Raw genomic sequence first — 17,563 nt, 5'->3', positions numbered from 1 at the left:
AGGTGACAAAGTACTTACTCTCATTTCAGTTGAGACTCTCAGAGGCTTAGAGGTTTCTTAATCCTTAGAAAGCTTCTTCTGCTTATATGAGATAAAGTAATGATCCCTCAGGACTATCAACTTTGCCTCTTTGTCCATCTCTGTAAGAAGATGGATAGTCATTTCATGTATTTCCCTCTTATGGAAAATTGTTGGCACTATTTCTACAAGGTCCATTTAAACTGTCTTACCCATTGAACAAAGATTTTTGTTCTGACAACAAATTTTATTTCAGAGGATGAAATTAACAACAAGATTAATGTTTTTTAGCTAACACATGGAACAGGAATATAAAGTTGTCCTTCCACCTTTGGTGACCTCACAGTAATATTTGGCTGTGACAGCAGGATTTTTACTTTAGGATCAGCTGATTAGACAATTTAATTCTGAAGTTTAGACAATTTCATGTCAGAAAAAAGGCAGGACTGGAGAAAATTTGAATGTTTCCAATTCACTTCCCCCATTAACACAAGTTTGTGTCATCTCACCATCACAGCTTAATATATGTATTTTGTCACCCTGCTCTAAATTGATTCCTACATCCTTCAGGTGTCCAGATAAGATTCAGAGTTTGATGGACAGCTATTAAATGCCACTGTCATGAGCAAAAAGACTGTCTGGTCTGACTGCTGACAGCTATACCCTGAGTGCTCATTCCCATAACAAGTGCAAATAACAGTGAATTGAATTTCCTCTGCATGCTCACCTTTTGGAATGATTAATGATCTTAGAAACAGCATTTTTCCTGGTAAGCCATCAGCCATTAGTTATGACTAAAGAAAACACATGTTTCCAGCTGTAGAGAAATTTTGTCCCCAGAATACCTCAGCAGTGGGAACAGACAAAATTTTCAGGAAAGCACAGATGCCCTGAGAGGCTTTCAAAAAATAAAAGGCATGTCTTTTTGACAAGGAGAGCAGAGTTTTGCAGACAAATTAAAATCTGAAAGGTGTCTGTCAGGGCATGGTGTCTGACAAGAGCAGAAGTTATGAGTATGTAGCTCTGTTATGACCACGACTTTAATGACTCAAGCTCCTCAGAGTGCAACCTTACCTAAAATATTGTGTGGGCAAGACCTCCATGTAAGTAATGATAATAAGTATAGTGAGGATGACAAATTAGTTAAAAGAATAGATAGAAGCCTTAAAAATTCAAGTATGTTTTAAGATGTATGCATATTGCACATCGTGCCGATCATTGACCACCAAGGTTAACTCACATAGTTCAGCCATAAATGAAACAGGCATGTATTTTCCTAAGTGAAAGGTAATAAAAAAAGCCTAAAAACACACAAGGATGTTATTCTTGTAAGGAAGGAATTATTTTTAAGAGGCACACAATTACATTTCTAAAATCAATGGAATGAAGTTTGTATAATAAAAACAGAAGTTAGATGAAAATATTTTCACTTTCAGATTTATCAGACTGTGGATTCATGTATTATCTCTGGTCTTGCTTCAAGGAGGAAGAGAGAATTCCCATCTCTTTGGCTGCTTCTCGTGGCTGATAAAATCAGATGGAAAAAGCCTTTAGAGAAAATGCACTTCAGTTTTCAGCTCATTTTCCTTGTTACAATCTCTTTCTACATCCGTTTTATGCTGTTAAGAATGACTTATTGAAGGAAAAATTAGTTTTACTGTTGCAAAAACGCTTCCTAAGAAAAGAGGTAAAAGCAGATAAATGCAACTTGAAAGACATTTGGCAAATGCATTTCTGTTTCTAATATTAGTCTGACATTAAAAGGATAATGGAATATGTCCAAAGTGTCACTGAACCTCTCTTCTTGATAATATAACTCTGGACAAGTTGGCAGATAATGCAGACTTAGGACCTTCCAAAATAACTTCTTACATGAAAGCCTCTGAACACCTTTTACAGATTCCTAAAAATACAAAAAAAAAAAAGCTGTTTCAAAGATAGACATCCATGCCTACCAAATATTGCAGACATTCTGCCAGACATATTTGGGAATTAAAGTTTTCTAAATTTTAAGTAAATAATTTTTTTTAGAACAGAAGAGAATAATAAAACATTTAATTAAAGATAATTTTCTTGCATAAAAAAAGGAAAACATTGAAAATGGTCTTAAGGAGTCATACATTTGATTGGATATGTAAATATAAAACCTTCCAATATACCAAAATACCAATAGTTGAGGATTTTGTTCACTTGATCTTTTTCTAAGACTATTTGCATTTCATTATTTCTCCCAAGTGTTAGTAGAAAAAGGGGTTTCAATCTGATGTTGAAATTAAATTATTTCTTACTAAATGCTACATATGGTGTTTTAATTAGCAGAGCTAAATGAAATATTGCATATAAGGCAAATTAAATCCTATGCTATGAAAATCAGTAAAAATTTAACCATTAATTTCAATATCGATAGCATTTTTTCTATTAAGCATACATTCATATGCAATCAGAAAGCCAAGAATTTGTAATCATGTCTTAATAATTACACACTAAAAGTTATGTGGAATATAATTGAGCAATAAATAACAAATTGAATGTATGGCCAAGGCTTTCTATATTAAGTTAAATCATTAGAATGAGAGTGAAACATGAATTAATCTGATAAGAAAAATCAATATGTATAATTGCAAAAAACTTGTAATATTATCCACTAAAATAGAAACAAAATTTTTTCTTAGTAATTTGCGATGTATCTAATAGACATTGATAAAAATATTCATATTGTCTAGAAGTTTTATGATGAAAATACACTGATTCTAAAATACTTTAGCAATCCTTTGTTTTAAACAACCTCTCTTCCAATCATTTTCATTGTTACCAGCAATAATAGTTTAAAATAGGAGCCTCAAAAGTTCTAGAAGCTCACTGGAGTTTTTATTCTGACTGAGTTCACAGCTCTAAAAAGTAAATGAGAAATCTCTTCAGCCTATTTCTCTGTAAAGTTCCGAGAAAAGAATTTTCTGTTCCATTTTTCAGAGTGTGATATTTTCTCTTCTGGTGTTCAAAGTCATCTCTGGATTAGATATAAATAAAAGGCACAAGACATTCAGCTGTGCAAAGAGATCAAAAGATTAGATAAGACGACTATGAAGAAACTGAGGTGAAAAGAACTGAAAGTGGTCAGTCATTGAACTCTGAGTTCTGTAACACAATCAGCTAATATCAATAAAATTAGACCTCTACAGGGACCTGTCATCACAGTGCTCACTTTCTGGGGGGAATGATGTCCATCATTAACGTGTGACAGAAAAATTGTGGGGCTGGGATTCCCTCACCTCTTTGCCCTTCAGAGTCATCAAAACTCTATCTCCCTGCATCAAGGATACATAAGTATCCTCTCCCTTGAAATTCAGCTTGAGAAAAATTCAAATCAGCAAAAGACAAGTCAAGTCACTTTTTCAGGATAAGTTCAGGGTTCACCGAAGCCTTCCCAGGCTGAATGCCACACTCTGGAGTTCCTCAGAAAAAGCAATGTCCTTCAAATCTCGACAGACGGGGTTTACGTGCGGAGCATGCTGGCATATTTTATCCAGTCCAGGATCAAGGCACCATTGCAGACACTTTGTAAACACAGAAGAGAAATCCAATTAAACCATAAATATACCCACAGACCAGGGAGTATATGCTCCAACATACAGTGATAGGCCCACTGTTGCAGGTAAAAGCAGCAGATAGTAGTGCTTCTATTATGTCAGTAGCTGAACACTCAGTTTCTCAGTGCACAGCTAATCTCCTAATCTTTCCAAAGGGCAGATGGAAGGAAAGAAAGAAAACTTACACATTGTTTTCTGATCTGAAGGTCAGTTTTTCCTAGATCTTCAGATGCCTATGGGAATAAAAGCTGAGTATTTGATTTACTTTGAGGACTTAAACATATTCCTGTTGCTTCCAGCTATTTTCTGTCCTATATCTCAAGACTTCCTCCTATTAGTCATACCTCTTATTGTCTGGAGTTACTGCAGCCCTTATTTTCACAATACCCCTTAAAATAGTCTACAAAATAGTCCACAAATACACTTGTGTTCCCCATTATGTTTACCTGGAAGATAGAGACCCTGTAGAGTTCTCTGCAGCTGCATCTCTTCTAATTTACAAACAAGGCAATTACTACCAGAAGATGCTGCCTTGTATCTTAGAAAAGCTAGAAATTAAAGGAAGAATGCTTAAGTCTGCAAGTCACTATCCTCTCACTTAAATAACTAGAGCAAACAAGTTTAATATTCTTCTATTGTGTAACCTTGCCATCACAGGTTGATTATGTAGATGAAGCTGCAAAGACTCAGCCTGTTCAAAACTAAACCAATAAAAATGTTTCTGTAAAATTGTCACTGAAACTCAGACACACCGTTTGCTTTGAAACTCTATTTATTATGGAATACCTGTGTACTGTTGATATTCTTGTCCCTAAATATTATGATTACCCAACACTTAACCTTTATTTACCAGAATTGTAATGGAAACTGGGTTTTCTCTTTCTCTTAGAAGACTCTTATGTGAGTTTGAGCTGGCACACAGAGGGCTGATATTTTGTAATTTATAGTAGATAAATTTTCTGGGATGTCATAAAGAAAATGTAATTGAAGATATCCCCTAGCTATATTGCTTTACCTTGTGTTATTGACATGCTTGCAGCCTATTCAATGTTCTTCCATCTAACAGTGTTAATTTTAAAAGCAAATTGAATCTTTTTAAAATTCTATTTGAGTAGCCAATTAGATGCAGAAATTTTGCTTATGGCTTCTGCAAGAATCTCTATGAGGTGTCCCTATGTTAATACCATCCCACATTGATTGCATAATGCAATATGACATTTTGTGTTAATAGGCTTTTATTAAGCTGGATTCAGAGGTTGCATCTCTTGGAGATTAAAGAAGTTGTATAATGCAGTTTTCTCAGTTTGTTGGTGTTAGAAAGAATATGGTGATCTAGTTATGAAAAAAAGATGGCTTTCACCCATTTCTCAGCAGGCAGTTATTTTTCATAATTTTTAACTGTTGTCAGAGCCAAAGCAAACAGATTTGTTTCAATAAAATCAGAAGCCTATCTTTAGTTGCTATTTCAGTAGTCAATGAACGTTTTCATTCCACTGATGACAAATCTATGCTTTCTTCTATTCATTAAAATCCAACTATAAAATTAACTCACGTATCAACTGCAGTATTTAACATAACACACATTTAGAAATTCATTAAACACTGTTGAAACCAACTTTCTAATTCACATTTCCAATGTATAACTGTTCTAAACTGTATGCAGTGGATTACTTTTGGCTTCAGCATAAGAGTCTTAGCTATGGTACACAGATGAAAAGCTTCATTTCCCATGGCAGCAAGTGGAGCACTGCAATGGACATCTAAGGCCAAAGTGTTCCATGCAGAGTGGAAGGAAAAGACTAACAAACCAGACAGTCAAGTACTGAAGGGCAATTCATCAGCCCAGTTCAGCAACTGGAAGGATTTGGGTACTTCCAAAGCATAGGTTCCCTGATAGTCTGAACTGACATCTCATAAGGAGCTTTGCACAGCTGGCCAAGAAGATAACAGATTCTTCTAACTTTTTCTTCAAGGTTTGGAACTACACAGAGATGGTTTGGGTTTTAATGGATACACAGCCTTGAAGCTCCTCCTGAGAAGCTGCTATTTGATGGATATCAAACACTTATTTATCAACTAGCATGTGTTAACTGGCATGCTTCACACCTTGTTAAATCACACATTCAATGACCAAGTGTATCTGATACAAAGAAACTTTACCTCCAAAATCTTAATTATCAGAAACCTTAAGAGAATGGAAGGAAATAGGAAAATATTATATGTACCTTTTCTACTCTTCTGATTTTTCTCTGGGATAATAATGTACATCTGATGTTTTATTAGAAAACTTGTTTTCTTCTCTCACTAAAATTTGCATCTAAGGGAATGAATCTTTTATACAGTGGAACAACACAAACATTAAGGTAAATGTATGCTGTTGGAGAATACTAAAGGGGGTCATTCAAAACAAGAATACTTTAGTTTATTGATAATCATGGGCATGTGTCAGTAGGAAAAAAATTAATTTTGAAACTTCTGTTTCTAGAAGTCAGGTGCTGATCCCTCTGATCCAAAAAAGGGTGGTAATTTATTGCTTGTAGAACTAGAAGGGGCTAACCTGAAGGGCTGAGAAAACTATAGCATGTCATAAAGCCATTGTTTTTCACATCCAGTACTATGTAGGTAATCTTAGGTACTCAGCACTGCTTTCTCTCCCTGAATCACTTTATTCCTTTGCCTAAGGAACTTCAGTCTTTCATTTCCCTAGAAACCTATTTCCTTAGACTTTCATGTCCTCCACTGCTTTGATTACATAAGATGCAGTAATTTTTATTCTGTTTTGCTAGTTAATGCCATGTTCCTGCACAGACATATGCCCTGGTGAGGCTGTCCTAAACTAGTGGTATCTTTTTTCGTACTCATACATACAGAATGTACTACCTCATTTTAATTAAGGTAAAATATAAATGCAATTTGTGTGTCTGTGTGTAGTTTATAGTGATGATGTCTGTCTTTCCAGTGGGGATTACCATGCTGTGTTCTGTATGAGCAAAGATATTCTCAGGGACTTTCCAATTTACATGTTTAGGTAAGCTATTTAGGTATTAGCCTGGGAAGCAGGAAGATATCCTCTCCTGTCAAGAACAGCTCAGAAGAGCTTAGGAATGAAAATGTTATGCCCACATGCTGAGATAAGTAGGGGCAGATTTTGATTGAATAAACACAGTCACATTCATACTTAGCCCAACTACTTGAATCCTCTAAGCACAGGTCCAGATTTCTCCTTCAACATATTCCTCCCCCTGCTCACACCCATGTCCCAGGCCATAGCTCTTATTTGGGCTGTGTTCACCTACATCCACACTAGCACTCAATGCGGTACAGCAGAAATGGTAATGTAAAGCAAAATGATGTGACCAGACATCCATAATGTGTGTATTTTAGGGAGGCTCTTTCTGAAAATATTTTGGCCCAATTGATGGAAGGCCTGTTGGCTGGAATTCATTAGGTGTGCTGTCAACATGGCTCAGTTTCATTTCAAAGTCAAATTTGCATGTTCTGATATTGGTGTATAGCAAAGCATGATCTATAAGAATGATTGGAGATTCTATCTCAAGTGTAATTATGACCTAATCTGGAACAGTAAGAGAGGTAAAAATGTTATGTAAATATTCCACTCTAGCTAACTGGACTTAGAACAGTAAACAGGTGATAATGAAGAGAAAATTGAATTTATGGTGATACTGAAGGTGACACTCTGCCATTTGACAGTAATTTTAGTGATTTGGGAGTCATTAGTTTCCTAGCTAATGAGGAACTATAAGAATCATGATGTATTTACCCTATTTGCTTCCAAGAAGTGGCCCAATTATGAAATTTAATTTTGTTATATAGAAAACTTATTTAAAATCATCCACCCTCCTTAATTTTGTAATTAAATTAACTAATTTCATCCATCTCCAAATTAATTTAGAAAGTATTGTATCTTAAATCCAGCGGAAAAAAAACCAGTATAAAAACTAGAAGTTATTTATTTTTGAAAGGACTTTAAAGCTGTAATTGCTAGATCTCACAAAATTTTCTTGTGCTGTTTGTCACACTGCCATGGGTAAGTAGACACACAAACAAACAAACAAACAAATAAACAAAATTTTTTAAAAATCTCCCCATCATGTTCTCCATGTATCTTAATGGTTATTATTACCTTTCTTGTGCTTTTTGTGTGCATCTCTCAGAATCAAAAGCAACATTAGAATGGGAAACAACTAGCAACTGTTACACAGCGACAGAATTGGAAAAAAAAATTTTGTTCAGACAAATCAATACTGAATAATTATATTTTGAAAGCTAAAATAACTTAAAAAAATATGTATAAAAACTACCAACCCAAGCCAAAGCAAAACAGCTCTCCAAACATGTCTGAGAAGTTTTTACAGAAAGTACAAGTTGCTTGTTTTAATTATTCAAGAGAAAAATTTCATTAACAAAATGTGCATTTAATTATCAATATTTCAAATGGTATGATGTTCAAGATACAAAACTGTTAAAACTCATTAGTAGAGTACAGCTGTTTTATGTACTTTTAAACTGTAGCCTAAATGGATTGTGCCTTTTGGTATATAAACCAGCTGTCTATTCCTTATTAAGGCATCTGTCAGTTCTTCATAGAAAAAGATAATAAAAATGAGTACAGAAGAGCTTTTAATTCAGAACCTCACAAAAACATTATTTTAAAGGAATATAAAAGAAGAAAAGAAAATGTAAATCAGATAACTATAAAAACAGGAACCACACAGTCTGCATTAAATTAATCTGGTTTATGCAACTAATTTTATGAGCTTTCAGATGACTCATTAATCTCAGTATATGTTGTTTTGTTAACAAAAATATTTTCTTCTACCTTTGTTTCATAACAATAAGGATGACACTGTGAAAATACTAACCCTTCACTCTCCAGTAGGAATTTAAAATTTAATTATAATGTGTTACCTCAGTCTTGGTATTAGCCCTGAAAACAAGGCCTTGAACCTCTCAACCTTCATTAAAAAGGATTAGTGGTATTTTATTAGAACATCGTTTCCCCCAGATTCCAAGTTAAGAGCATGAATCTGGTTTTGATTCTCCCAGTAATCAACACTCATTGCAAATATGTAAGTATAGTTCAATTAATTCATGCTTCTGGTTCATGGAACTGCAAGCAGGAGAAAAGCCTTTAGTTTTTATGCAAAATCATAATTGTAATCTCATTAAAATCTCTCTCTGCTCTTCCTTTATTGAGAAGGAGAAATGATTGTGGTTTGAAATTTAGATTTGAAAACTGAGCTTAAGATTCCAAACACTTGTTTGCCGAGCTATCATTTTGTGCTAATCCTTTTCCCGTTAAGTGATGGATGCCTGCTGAATAATTTAACTCTTCAATAAGAAATATTTTTGTGAGCCTCAGGTCCATTCTTCTCTGGAACAATACCTTGATGCTAGGCAAGGTACTAACCATGGGGTCAGGGACCACACAGCCCAGTCATGCTTTGACTGAAAAGTTCACTGCTGCTTACTCCAGTAACCCAAAACCTCTTTGTCTGTTGAGGAATACTCAAGATAAAGCTGGGTGAAGAAATGGCCACATGAGCAGTTGCTAGAAGACTTGAGCTCCTCTGCTGTGGAAGACACATGCTGAGGCCATGGGCCCTGTGCCAGGCCTGATCCTGACCCACATTCATGAATGTGCTGACACATCCCAGCTGGGTCTGGGTGCTGCTCTGATCCAAAGCAAAATGCTGATACACACACCCACCTCTCCCTTGGGATTGGGGGAAATTAAGATCTGCCATGAAAATGCGGGACTGTAGTCATAACAACTCCAGAGGCACTTTGAAGACCTGTTCTGGACTGAGTGCACACACCTCAGTTCCCGCTCATTAACTCTCTTGGAGAAAAAAAGATGTAAATTCTGTTGCTCAATCCGCTTCTGAGCTGTGCTGAAAAAATCCAAACTAATGCATTGTAAACAAGGGAATGAGTCCAATGAAAAGATACTACACTTTGTGAGCAACCTTGAAAGAACAAGGAGCTATAAAAAGCATAATAGGTATTTCTCATGTATCATTTCTGAAATTATATTTACCTAAATGTCTTTTAATAAAAAAATAAAAATAACAAACGAAGCATTCGAAAGGTGAAATGAAAAGTGTACTGTACTAATAATACACATTGAGAAAATTACCAGCAAAGGCTGATAACTACTGTCTGAGGATTGCTGAATGGTAAAGAGAAATTTATTGTTATACCCCTAGGACTTAAGAAAGAAGAAGGAAGAAAAAGACTATTTCTGTGATGTTTATGTTGACAGTTTAATTAATTTTTTGAACTGAATGCTCACATTTTGATTGAAGTTTGTATTGAGCAGGAATTTTAATTTGCCTATATTGGCTTTTCTGATTAATAAGAAGCCCTTATGAAAGAATTCATTGTGTTCTTTCATTTCACATCTTTGCTTAGGTTTGCTGAGTTCTGATATCTCCATTGAGAGCAAATGAATAGAAAAGTTTAAAGCTAATCAATACCACCACATGTAGGTTTTTCCAAGCAAGGCAAACACCCTAGTTCAGAAGCCAGCACGGTGGCCCCCCCTTTGGCCACTTGGACCATTCTACCCACAAGACATCAATGTGATGGATGGCGAAGCAATGGCGTTTATTGCAGGAGAATTTGACCTTTTATAACCTAGGGTCATTGTGTTACTCCCATCTGCTCACGTCACACTTAAGTGCTATTGGCTAATTGCAGAAGGTTTTACTATCCTAACAGAGAGGGGTTTTTGCTAACTTTCTGTTACATCCCAAAATCTTCCGCATCGCCAGGCCTTAAACTACAACATATTCCCCCCTCTTTATGAATAATTAATTTGCTAAAATATAAAAATATTAAAAATGGATAATATAAAATTGAGTAAAATATAAAATACTTAACTAAAAAGCTAAAAGCTTATAAAATGGATACTACAGTTTTCAATAGTAAATATGAGGTACAAGCGGTGACTAAGTATATTTTTAAAGCATGTTGCCTTTCTATAAACAAAATGTTAACTTTTTCTAATCGGTTCTTAACAAAGGACACAAGCTTATTTAAAATACACGGTCCATAGATTAGCACGAGTAAAATCATCACAACTGGTCCAATCAGCGTAAACATCAGGGTGGTTAGCCATGGAGATTGATCGAACCAGGATTGGAACCAGCTTTGCTGAGCTTCTCTCTCCGCCTTCCGTTGAGACAGCCTGTCTCGTAGCTCTGCCATGGTGTCTCTCACTACTCCAGTGTGGTCTGCATAGAAGCAGCATTCTTCGTTCAGGGAGATGCAGAGGCCTCCCTGCTGCATGAACAGAAGGTCGAGACCTCGTCTGTTCTGTAAAACAACTTCAGAGAGTGAGGAGACTGATTTTTCTAGAAAGGATATGGATTTCTCAATTCTCTGTAGATCTTCATCTACAGTCATCTGTAGCTGAAACAGTCTCTGTTGTTGGGTCGCAATGACAGAGACACCTGTGGCAGCACCAGTTGCTCTCAGGTTAAGCAGCATCGCTATGGTTACACCTGTCACCACTTCTCTTTTCTGAAATCGGGTGAGTCTCTCCACTTGCAGGCTCAACTCTTCATCCAGGTGGTATAGGACTCTGGGGATGATAATAGCTAATACACAAAAGTCAACAGAGGAGTTAAAGCTTGGGTATAAATACAAGGGCTAGACTATTAAATCATGGGTTCTCAGCTTGTACCACAAGGTTGGGGCTCACTGCTTCAGGTGTTATGACTATAAACAGCACAGTTACTATAAGCAGCTTACCATGTAAATGACACCATACTTACAAACTCACAGCTAAAACTTTAACGTTAAATGAACCTTCAAAGATGCTTATACTATTTCTTAAAAGAAAAATACTTATACTTTATACTAACATAACAATTACTACACAGGCTAAACACTTTACCTTAAACTATTATTTAACTACTTTTAACACACGTGTTCTGGTATATATATAGTCTAAGCGTGAAAGCAATTTGCTAGAAAAATAAACACACAATTACAATTTGCTTTGTATATAGTTAGATGGAGTCTCTACACTTTTCTTAGATCTTCTACAGAATTTCTCCAACACGATTCAGTCTTGGAATGTTCGCTGCTCCCGTGATGTCAGCTGGCAGCTGATCGGTGACTGAGGGCTTTGATGTTCAAGTTGTTCTTCAGATCCTTCTAAATCTTAAAACAAAGGATAACTGAGAAATTGGTAGAAACACCACATCATAATAACAACATAAAATTTCTGTTGGCAACTGTCTGTATAGTGTTCAGACACAACTGTGTCCTGACAGGTCCACTTCTGATCCATGTCTGGAGTACTAAGGCTGTGTGGTGACTTCTCTGTTCACTGGATCTCGTGTGTTTAGAGGCAGACAGTCTGGTCAGATGGACAGGTGACCTTTCTGAACCTGCCAACAAAACACGGGCACTTCTCTCCTTGAAGTTAATGAATTACACTAATCAAATTGCTTTTAGGGTATCAATTTCCCCCCTTTTCTTAAAAAAAAATAAAAAAGAGATGTATTTCTGTTCAACATTAACACATACTTTATATACAATTAATAAGAACTTACAAATCAAATGATCAGGAGCCTTAGGTACCAGACCAATTAAACCATGCAGCAGTTGGTTTAATCTGAAGCATCTCCCATGGCCACTGATCATCAGCAATGGTATATCTTCTTAAAATTCTGGAAATACTGAAAAATAAAAAAGCTATAACAAACAAAACTGCAAAAATTGCAAAAACCAATAGAGCTCTCGATGAAATCAAGGGTGTTACAGACAGCATCCACTTCCATCCACAAGCAGGTGTTCATCAGTGGTTTATCACAGTTGCTTCAGTTGTAGCTGTCTTCATATCTCTAGAAAAATAACTATACTTTGCAATTTAGACAAGTGTTTCCAATAAAACATAAAACAATTCAAATTAAACAACATTTAAACTTAACAATAATTATTTATAACAAAAAGAAATAACAAAACTTAACTTTAAGAGAATATCTAAGTTATACAGCTTAACTAAAAAACATTTAAGTCAACGGTAACATGGATTCACTATAAAAATTATAAAAATGTAACAAATACATCACAATTCCATGTTATCTAGCTTTGAAAATAACTCACAATAACTGCAAATGTTACTAAAAACACTTATTCACAACAAGAATTTGCCTAATATATGCCCAGATTAGCTAAAATTCCAAAATGCAGCCTCTCCAGGGAAAAACCATGACAACACAGGATTTGGCAAGCTGTCACTCAGCTTTTGAAGCACTTCTCAGGAACATCAAGTCTAATTTTTAAATTAAATCCAAAATCCAAATTGGTATATATGCTGTTATATGTGTTTTATATAATGAAAAGATTCACATTGAAATTACCTTATTAAAATTGTGGAAAAAACAAGCAAATAGATAATACATGCTCTAACTTAACTTTGTCTTGTACAGTAAAGTTCTCTTAACTAATTATTTTTTAAACCACAAATCTCTTCTATAGATAACATTAATTGGAAGGTTTTCTTAGAAGCTGTAAATCACACCATATTTTAACCTTGGGTTCTAAAACCAATTATTGCAAGGCAACTTCTATTAAACACTTTAAACTCCTTTTTTTTTTTTTCTTCTTTTTTTTAACTTTCAAAGAACCACAATAATTTCTCTAGTAAAATCCTAAAAACTGCAATTGCATAAACTCATAATTACTTAAAACACAAAATTAACTCCAAAAGGGTATATAAACACCTTTTAAAAACTCAATAAATCATGACTTTGTAACAAACTGGTTATTATCCCAGTGCTTCTTCCCGGGGGGGGGGGGGGGGGGATGGGGGGGGCTGCTGGTGAACCGCTCGTGTCTTGGTCGGAGTCAGAACTCAACTAGCTGGTTATTTCCTGTTTGCCGTGCCTTTTTCTTGGGCCCCGGCCCCGCTACCACCCCTGTGGGCAGGCTGTTCCCTCCCACCTGGTTCCACTCCGCTTCCACCCCGCCTCTCACTCCACCTTTCCCTCCGCTTTTTGCTCCCCCCTTCTTCTCTTTGCATTCCAATCTCTGTGCCTCTGCGCTCATCCTCCCACATCTTATCTCTTTCACTTCAGCTTCTCTTTCTTTTTCACATTCCTTTTCTCTCCCATCCCCCCGACCACGTTCCTCTTTCAATGCCAGCCTTTGTCCTTTGTTTTTACTTAAGATACTTTCTCGCTGTATGTCTTTTTGTTCAGCACCATTTTTAGACACCAGGGAAGATGTTTCTCTCTGGGCTTTTCCCATGGCACTCCTGGCTTTTTCTGTTAACTTTTTCCAAAAGTCTCTTGCTTTCTGTTGTTTCTCCCAGAGCACACAAGAATTTTGGGACCAAGGGGACTCCCGACCCCCCTTCGGCTTAGCCGAGCTGCTGCCGTCTGGGAGCTGTAAAGCTCTGACCCTAAATTTCAGGGTAGCCAGCAAACAGTTCTTTGTCATTTCCCAAATTTGTTCAGCAAGGATTTTAGCACATCTGTCCCACACCTTAGGGTGGATAAACATTACAAGCTCATTTACAACATTAACAACCCAAAGCCTTGCGATAGCAAGCAAATTAGGTTTACAACTTAATTGCAATCTGACCTTTATCAGTGATTCCATCTTCGTTCAAGATCCAGGGACGTCTCCCTCACCAGGATGGATTAAATCCAGCTCTCCTGGTCGCTGCTTCTGTTTTTTCAGGGATTCCTCGCTTTCTGGATTTTTTCCCGCTTTTCTTCCCGGGTTTCTGGCACCAATTGTAGGTTTTTCCAAGCAAGGCAAACACCCTGGTTCAGAAGCCAGCACGTTGGCCCCCCCTTGGCCACTCGGACCATTCTACCCACAAGACATCAATGTGATGGATGGCGAAGCAATGGCGTTTATTGCAGGAGAATTTGACCTTTTATAACCTAGGGTCATTGTGTTACTCCCATCTGCTCACGTCACACTTAAGTGCTATTGGCTAATTACAGAAGGTTTTACTATCCTAACAGAGAGGGGTTTTTGCTAACTTTCTGTTACATCTCGAAATCTTCCGCATCGCCAGGCCTTAAACTACAACAACCACATTCATCATTCCTCTTTCCATTTCCTTAGAACTGAAATTTTGCTATTTTTCCTTGAAAACATGTTGCAGTTCTATTCCCAGTTAATCCTCTGTACATGAAATTAAAATCATACTCTCACAATGAATTGAATATGTATTTTCATTGCCACTTGTTCATTTATAATTAACCAAAAAAGAATGCAATTTTCACACTATGGATTTACAAGGCTGAATAAAACAAGAAGTATAAAACCAGTGAGGTTCAAGTTTTATACTCCTCACTGATTCTGGTATTTTCAGAAATGTCATATTGCAAATTTAAAGTTATACCTCTTAAGGAGAAGTAGGGAGAAGAGCAACCATCTGAATTATTTATCATGCAGCATTATCTTGCAAGATTCATCATTTGGAGACCCTAGGGATTCCTTTAGCAGGGAGAGGGGGCTAATTTAAAATATTAATGAGTAAATGGTATTTCTTTATTTCAAGATTGAAAGAAAGCATTGAATGCTTTTCTTATCTATAGGTTTTAGGTTAAATTGGTTTTGAGGTTTTCTTAGTCTTATTATTTTCTAATGGAACTTGAAAATTCAATGAGACTTGAATTTTGTGAGTCCTACTCTGTCTGCAGCTGGGAAATGCAACTCTGTATCAATGAGATGACTGGGAAAGAGGCAATAGTACATTTCTTATACTAAAATACTGTTCTAGGGCCAACAATGCTTTAAAATGCATTTTAAAAATTTTAAAAATGCATTTTTAAAATACATTTTGATTTAGCATCTAAGATTTTAATCCAACAATTTTTATACTCTTTATAATTGATTGAATGCGTGCTCAAGTCAATGGTTAATTTGAGATTGAAGCAAGCCAGGACCTGGTTCTTCAGTGTATGATCTGATATTCTTTTCCTTAGGATTTAGTAAACCAAGACTTTTTCCTGCCAATTGCTTACTATGAGCAAGCACTGGATCAAATGTGGAAAATAAGTAAACAAATTGTGTTGTAAGATATATATACTTCAACTTGAAGCTTGAAAATAATATAATGTAAATGTCAATCTATTATATATTAATATTTTGAAAGATTGTTTCACTGTTGGGGTGGCTCAAATAAATTGTCCTAATATAGTACAATGCAAAACTTTTGTAAACTTCACATTGAAAATAAGCATGGTTTTATATGCTATTCTGTCAAGAGAGATTAAGAGATCAAGAGAGACTAAAGGGCACTGAAGTTCACTTAAGAGGCTCCTGGACAGTTAATGCTATTGCCATGAGAATCTTTTATTACAAGATGTGTCACGTATATTGTGTGATGGTCCTAAGATCTGCAGATATTCTCCCTTTCCAAATCTGATCCTGAACTCGAAGGCTGAACAGAATTTTTCTGTACATATCTTTCTTTCTTTTTCACTGTACTGGGTCCTGACTAGAGAAAGGCTGCAGAGGTGCAGTATCCCTTAAATTCATTTATATTTATTGTGTAGTGTTTGTACTGTGACAGTGACAGCTCAATATTTGGCTTTTCATTGGTGACCTCCCTCCTCTCCGAGTGATGCCACGCAGGAATGAGGTGCCTTCCCTCCCAGCAAGTGCCTTGTGCCTAGTGTGGTACAATGCTTGGCCTCTCCCTGCACTCTGTCTGCCCATAGCATGGGCCAGAGGCAAGGCTGAAAAAGGGTTGGAAATGTGTAAAACGCTGATGGTGACAGACCCCACTGTCTGTGGTGCAGGACACCTGCACTGCAGTCCTCGGGCATGTCACACAGAACTGTGTCCTCACTGTGCTTGGATCATCAGTCACGGGGTAATTCAGGCACAGTCTGCTCTTGGGCAAAACAAAAACAGGGCCAGGAGACTTTGGATTGTGTAACATCCCACAGAGCAGAAACTGCAGCTGTGTTGGTAAGATATGACGCTTCTAGCACAGTGCATTGGAAACTCAGGCTGAGGAGAGGAAAAAGAAAGTTTTCTACTGTGTAGCATGTCAGGAATTGAAGCAGGTGAACAGACAACTCAGGACCCAGGTCACTCTGTTCCTTCAATCCCTAACACAGAGCATAAAGGTTAACAATTCTTTGGGACAAACCAGCACTAATCTCCTGACACTCCAGGGAAAGAAGCAGAGATAAAGTCCAGTGAAGTGCAGATTATCTGGAATGCCAAGGGAGAGTGTATTTTTAATATTACCATGTTACAGTCTTTTATAATAAGAATCTTGTATGTTTATGACTCCTTCTCTGGCAGGGGAAAAATAGCAAGCCAATTATCTAATTGTTTAATAACAGAAATTTGCCCTGTTTCATGGTTATAACCATCTGCTAGGACTGCTTTGACTGATGAAATATATTTTAGGCTGTAGCAGAAAAATATTAATTTACACTTGTCTTTTTTTTTGTGTCTCATCAGATCATCTTTCATTACTTTCTGGAACAACAGAGCTTTGAAATATTTTCTAAGTAAAATCCTTATTAGGGAAGACAATTAAAAGTTCATTTCAGTAACTTGTCTGTTGGCTGATGATGCAAGTTTTAGAACTTAATAAATAATACACGTTTTCATTGTTTTTCTTAATATCTAGTTTATTTTTTATAATAGAGGCACCATGCATTTTACCCTGAAGAAAAACCTCATGAGGAATTAGACACCAATCCTTGTTTGATGTTGACAGCTCTGTGTCTCTTTTGACTGAATTAAGCAACTGTTGTGTTTTAGCACTCAAACTCACAGTATTTTTTGCTGGTATTGTAGAAACATGTTTCAGTTACTTTTATTGATCTGCTAACAAATAAATCTGGACTTTTACTGAAATGGAATCTTCTAATTTTTATTTGAAATTATAACACACTATGCAAAGGTAACAAAACAGTTCTAAATAATGTCAAAAG

This window comes from Pseudopodoces humilis, chromosome 3 (genome assembly GCF_049639895.1).
Source record: "Pseudopodoces humilis isolate 2021_Gansu_Grassland_sample_001 chromosome 3, ASM4963989v1, whole genome shotgun sequence".
Classification (NCBI taxonomy): domain Eukaryota; kingdom Metazoa; phylum Chordata; class Aves; order Passeriformes; family Paridae; genus Pseudopodoces; species Pseudopodoces humilis.
The sequence above is the reverse complement of the archived record's forward strand: the minus strand, read 5'-3'. Positions refer to the sequence as shown.